Below are 7,052 nucleotides of genomic sequence, written 5' to 3' on the forward strand. Positions count from 1 at the left end.
CAGGTGTTGACAGATGTGAAAATTACCGAACTATCAGTTTAATAAGTCACGGCTGGAAAAAACTAACGCGAATTCTTTGCAGATGAATGGAAAAACTAGTAGAAGCCGACCTCGGGGAAGATCAGTTTGGATTGGAACACGTGAGGCAATACTGACCCTACGACTTATCTTAGAAGCTAGATTAAGGAAAGGTAAACCTACGTTTCTAGCATTTGTAGACTTAGAGAAAGCTTTTGACAATGTTGACTGGAATACTCTCTTTCAAATTCTGAAGGTGGCAGGTGTAAAACGCAGGGAGCTGAAGCCTATTTACAATTTGTACAGAAACCAGATGACAGTTATAAGAGTCGAGGGACATGAAAGGGAAGCAGTGGTTGGGAAGGGAGTGAGACAGGGTTGTAGCTTCTCCCCGATGCTATTCAATCTGTATATTGAGCAAGCAGTAAAGGAAACAAAAGAAAAGTTCGGAGTAGGTATTAAAATCCATGGAGAAGAAATAAGAAGTTTGAGGTTCACTGATTAGATTGAAATTCTGTCAGACAGAGCAAAGGACTTGGAAGAGCAGTAGAACGGAATGGATAGTGTCTTGAGGGGAGGGTATAAGATGAACATCAACAAAAGCAAAACGAGAATAATGGAATTTAGTCGAATTAAGTCAGGTGATGCTGAGGGAATTAGATTCGTAAATGAGACACTTAAAGTAGTAAAGGAGTTTTGCTATTTGGGGAGCAAAATAACTGATGATGGTCGAAGTAGAGAGGATATAAAATGTAGACTGGCAATGGCAAGGAAAGCCTTTCTGGAGAAGAGAAATTTGTTAACATCGAGTATAGATTTAAGTGTCAGGAAGTCGTTTCTGAAAGTATTTGTATGGAGTGTAGCCATGTATAGAAGTGAAACATGGACGATAAATAGTTTAGACAAGAAGAGAATAGAAGTTTTCGAAATGTGGTGCTACAGAAGAATGCTGAAGATTAGATGGGTAGATCACATAACTAATGAGGAGGCATTGAATAGGATTGGAGAGAAGAGAAGTTTGTGGCACAACTTGACTAGAAGAAGGGATCTGTTGGTAGGACACGTTCTGAGGCAGCAAGGGATCACCAATTTAGTATTGGAGGGCAGCGTGGAGGGTAAAAATCGTAGAAGGAGATCAAGAGATGAATACACTAAGCAGATTCAGAAGGATGTAGGTTGTAGTAAGTACTGGGAGATGAAGAAACTTGCACAGGATAGAGTAGCATGGCGAGCTGCATCAAACCAGTCTCAGGACTGAAGACCACAACAACAACAACAGGAGTTTGAGCGTATTCAAAGACGGACGGCATAACTGGCCACAGTTTTGACTCACGTGTGTCAGGAAAATGTGCCGCGCCCCGACTGCGTTTCTTCAGTTAAGCTTGGAAAAACAACTTTTGAAAATATTCGATACCAAATTCGACTGTTCGGTAACCCTCCGTTGGCTGGGAAGCTCAGCCAAGTGCTCTACCATCGAAGCTAGCCAGGCACGACAAACTACTCGTCCTCATAATTTCACTTCCGCCAGTATCTTGTCTTCTAATTTCCAAACTTCATAAAAGATTTGTAAAAAAAAATCTCCAAAGTGCGATACAGATCCTATTATCGGAAGATAAGAGACAGGAAATCTTTCAAATCACTTTATGTTATCTCTTAAGTACGGAAACGCTCATCTGTGAAAAATAGTAACGCATTGTTGCTAATATCGATAATTTAGAGATGCTATTTGACTATATGCCTCTGAACTTTTTCCGCAAGAGTACTTCTTGAAGCTCTGATCTGATAAATCCATTACAATCATGCTGATAAAATAATTTCAATCACTCTTTATAATTTCATTGTTTCTAATCACCTTAAGAGTTACTTCAAATAATGGATAAATTTGATTCACTGTCGGAAAAGGCTGTTCTTCATCGCTGTTGTTAATCAAAAAGAACTACATTTCAAACAAACGACAAAACTGGCCGCAGACTACTTCATAACCTAAAAGAAAAGCAGTCAAGATAAAGTTTCTGGTACATATATATATATATATATATATATATATATATATATATATAATTATATGTAGTAATATTGTCCAACTCTGTATATAGGGCAAAGGGGCTGTAACTTCCATAGCAAATTCAAAGAATGCGTCAACATACCACACTAATCTGTAAAAGGTTACCCTATAAAAGACACAGTATTTATCTTCAGCAAATGACTCAACATAACCTACATCGACCTGCTGTGGAAAGGCATGTGTGCTATTTACTAAAACCAGCTACGTAACCTAAAAAATTCTCCACCTGAATATGATGGTTTGAACCGTCGAAACGCGTGGTGTTAAAATATACACGTGACTGGCGCAGAGCAACAGGTTTATTCGTACTGTTCCAGTATGTAATGTCAGTCTTCCCTTCTGTTGCAGTCGAATAAGAATGCCACAGAGACTCTGGGCGTGACTATCGTACAGTTTTACAAAGCGTGAGGCAAAAGTAGTGGTGAGTGAGGTGACGCTGCGTGACGCAGTGGTGAGGCACGGGACTCATTTCATGGAGGACAGCGGTACAACTATTAGTTCGACCTCTAGCGTTTAGGATTTCTGTCATTCGGTTAAGTCACTTAACTAGCAACAGCAAAGTTCTATGGACAAGTGATCATATTCTGTGTTATCCATTTACTAGGAAAGTAGCTACGGATACGGACACTTACACTTGGTGGAGAACATATCGCAACAATCCCATTAACAAAGGACGTCAATAAGCAGGAAACAATGAATGTTATACGCAGATATGTAGTACACTAAAGAACAAACAGAAATGGTGAAAGACAGACCAGTACAAGATGTAAATTGTACCAGTTAAAAGTGATGATCAAATACACCAGTGTCCAAAATTAAAGCAACAAACCGCTGTTTCCCTGTCCTGTTTAATTCACGATATAATCATACAAACTATCAACAGACTTCTGTACGATTGTGTTCTACACGGACGACGGCATTCCAGTCAACGGAAAACCACGCCAACGATGACGTCAGGGCACCTGCCACAAGGAGCAGTGTATGTCGCATAGTCACACATCGAAAGTCGCTGTGTACAATCATAGACGGTGCAGTATGGCACAAACAAGACGCCTACCAGACTCTCTGCGGCGGAGGGCCATAGGTAGAATGGAAGCAAGCAGTAGAAAACTCATGTGGCCCGATGGCTTAACGTGAGTTATTCTGTTGTTTCTCGGATTGGGCGACAGTTAACACAGACCGAAACTGTATCCCAAAGACGAAGGCAGGACCGACCACGGGTGATATCAGAAAGGGACAACCGTTATTTGTCTGTAAGGGCTTGACGGTACGCCCTTAGTACTACGTAGCAACTGGCATCGGACCTCGCATGATCTATTGGATGCATTGTATCGAGGCAAACTGTGTAGGGGATGGCCTCGAAAGAGTGGCTTTAATTGTCGGAGATCTGCTGTGTGTGTGCCTCTGACGCTTTCTCACAGACGGGAATGTTAGAGTGGAGTCGTCAACATGCCACCTGTACAGTCCAAGAGTGGGCCAATATTCTTTTCACACATGAATCCCAATCTGGCCTGGAGAGTGATTCTCGACGGATTCGCATACTGGGGGGAATATGAAACACGATTTCGAGACCCGAACATTGTGGAAAAGGACCGATATCGAGCAATATCGCTAAGAATGTGGGCAGGCACTAAGTGGACCAATCGAGTAGCTCTTCATGAAATTGTACGGGTGAATCGGAAAGGCTTAACTTCAGTCAGCTATCGTGACGCGGTCTTGGGACTTAAGTACGATTGTTGACAGGTGCTGTGAGTCCCGACTTCGTATTGATGGACCTCGACCACGTACACCTCGCGTGGTTGATGTTTTCTTTGAAATGGGAGATACTGCACACATGGTGTTGTCTGCTCACTCTCCCGATCTGGGTCCTATAGAGCATATCTGGGGTGCATTAGGAAGACGGGTTGTATCACATCAGCATCCGTCAAATACTCTCCGAGACTTGCGAGTAGGTCTGCAGGAACAATGAGCGTCATTGCCTCAACATGAGATTGGTGACACCATTCAAAGCATGCTACGTCGCACTTAGGCCTCTGTTGCTGGCAGAGTTGGTCACGCCCCATACTGAACACGTTAACTAGTTGTCGGAAAGTGTGTGCAAATCTGTTGGTTGAAAAGAAAACAAGAACATTTTGGGCTACTGTTATGCATGTTGCTATTATTTACGTTCTGTATTCCTTACATTGTTTCTAATTTTCTATCACCAGCTTCTACTATTTTGTGGCAAAATAAACGCAAACTTGCAAGATTTCCTTTTGTTGCTTTAATTTTGGGCAGCAGTGTATTTTCGCAAAGCACAAAGAAACGCCAAAACTTAGATATCTCCAAATACAAACCTAGACATGTACAAGTGAATCATACAGCCGTATCGAAATGGAATATGAAGGATATTATGAATGTTATAGAGATCAGAAATCGGAAATTTGATTTAGATCGTTATCTCGTTAAGGCAAAAATACGATTTGTCCCATAAGAAAATCGAAAAAGCGATCACCTATAATTAGAGCAGTGCCAATATTATAACAGAAGTAACACAAAAACTTAGAGGAAAAATTGAGACAACTAAAAAAGGCGACTGAAGCAGCAGAAAAAAGATTAGTGTTGACCAACAACAAAAGAAGGCACATAAAGTAAAACAAGAACAAACGGCCCAAAAATGGAGGGAACGCAGATGTCAAAAAAAAAAAGATCACTTAGAACAACTCAGTCAACAAAGAATAGGGACATAAATAATGCGGAAAATCAAAAGGACCTATGAGAATCTACGCCAAAAGTTATACTAGAAATTTGTATCAATATTTTAAACATGTACATACTGAGAGTCAAGTACCAAAGATTTGTTTCGAAGATATAAAGGCAAAGTAGGATTAAATAACCAGGAAATTTGTGAAATACTAGCTAAATTTTTGGCAGGCTCTTGTAAAATGTCCAGTTCCGACAGTTAAGCCGAAACTTCCAGCAAAACCAGAAAATCCTGAGGAAGATTTTCCACCAACAGGGACAGAAATTCATGAAGCCATAAAAACATTCGAAAACAACAAAGCACGTGGAGGACTCCATTACAGCACAATTATTGAAACAGTCTGAAACAAAAGATTAATAAATGAACTACACTCGGTTTTGAGAACATTTATAAAACAAGAAAAGATGCCAAGAGCGTGGAAAATAGCAGTTCTCCACCAACTGCGTCAAAAGGACGCAACAAAATTTCGCTTATTGCAGAACTGTGTCTACTCTGCCAGTGTTATACAAAACATTATCAAAAATTCTTCTGAATAAGAACCTAAGACAAACAGGTGGGGTCATCGTGATTTCAGAAGGAAAGATCTTGCACACAACAGTGTTAAAAGGAAATCTATATGAGTATCATTTTTATTGGATTTAGAAAATATTCGATTCGGCAGACAGAGAATCAAGAAATAAAACTATCAGAATATTCTCTGTTTACGCAAAGTTGGTAAACATATTTCGTGACACTCTAAGATATACGATACCTAAAGTTAAACTTGTGGGCTAAGTACCACAGTCATCGGATAAAAACATCGATGTTAGACAATGGACGGCTTACCACCTTCACGGTTTAACAGCGTTTTAGAAAAACTAGGAGATCGGTAAAACATTGTAAGAATTTGGTGCTAAAAATGAAAAAAACTGGGACAATAATTCTGAGTTATAATGTCCTGCCTGGTTTTTGCAGAAGTTTTTGCAATACTTTCAGAAAATCTGATGGGAGCAATTAATCTTCTGGGAAAACGGCGAATAGAACTGATCTCATAATATAACTAGGAAAGATTCATAACAGACATACAAAATCTGGAAAAAGAACACATCGCAGAAATAAATAACATAGAGCGAATTCGTATATTCAAATATGTTGGAGGAACTATGCAGTAGAATGGACCGGAAAAATTTGCAATAGAAGTGACAGTTAATAAAATTAAAAGAGCATGAGGTTATAAAAAAGATATGTCCAACAAGAAATGCACATTTAGAAAAAGAAAAGTAAAACACTCTACCACTTCGGTGAGACCAGATCGTTTATATACAGGGCATTGTCAATATTTAACGATATGACAGGAAGCATCATTAGAAGCAAAGAGGCTAACAGCCATGGGGTCTACAATGTGTAACTTAAGAGCTATGAGCTCCTCTTCAGTTGAAGAGACGTGTTTCACAGTAGCGAAGAGGCAGAATTACCCATAGCTCTGTAGGTATGCACCCTAGACACCATGTTTACTGGATTTTTTTTTTTTTTTTTTGTCTGTACTACTACCTCTCAAAACTTGCAATAGAAGACATTTCTTTATCAGTATCGAAAGTGAAGAAGTGCTCATAGCTTTTAAGATATGTTTTTTCGAGCCGAAATTTACTACATTTGTTTACTGCGCATGATCGTTACTGTCATATGCCTGAAAATTGGCGATTTCTCACTGGACACCATATACATGAGAATTTTTAATGCTAAACTGAAATATTGAATAGCAGTACATGAAAGACGGATTATTGCAAAAATAATGGGTGCGATAGAAACTATAGGTAGTTGGTAAATGAGTAGTAACAGGGGGGCCTACGAAACTATGGCGAAAATATCGGAAGTAAAGACAAAGTAAAGATTAAACTTCTTTGGAAACATGTAAGGAGTGATAGAGAAGAGGTTAACGAAACAAATATTCTTGTATTTGTGCAAAAATAAGTTGACAACAACACAGATAAAGAAAGCAATAGAAAGAAATATTTAAGATTCGGAAATAACAGAAAGAAACATTTTTAAAAATAAAATGCTGAATTTAAAAGACGGTCAAGCCAATAGAAGTAAGCAGTAAGAAAGGAAAAGACAAAATGTGGAGAAGATGAAGGAGTTCTGGAAAAATAGGAAACAGGGAAGAAGACGAAATGAAGTTGTTAGGTGATCGTAGTAGGTCAACAGGAAGATGAAAAAAGTTTCTGTCCGACTGCTGCTGTAAAATGG

Source organism: Schistocerca americana, chromosome 3 (assembly GCF_021461395.2).
Source record: "Schistocerca americana isolate TAMUIC-IGC-003095 chromosome 3, iqSchAmer2.1, whole genome shotgun sequence".
In the NCBI taxonomy this organism is placed as follows: Eukaryota; Metazoa; Arthropoda; class Insecta; order Orthoptera; family Acrididae; genus Schistocerca; species Schistocerca americana.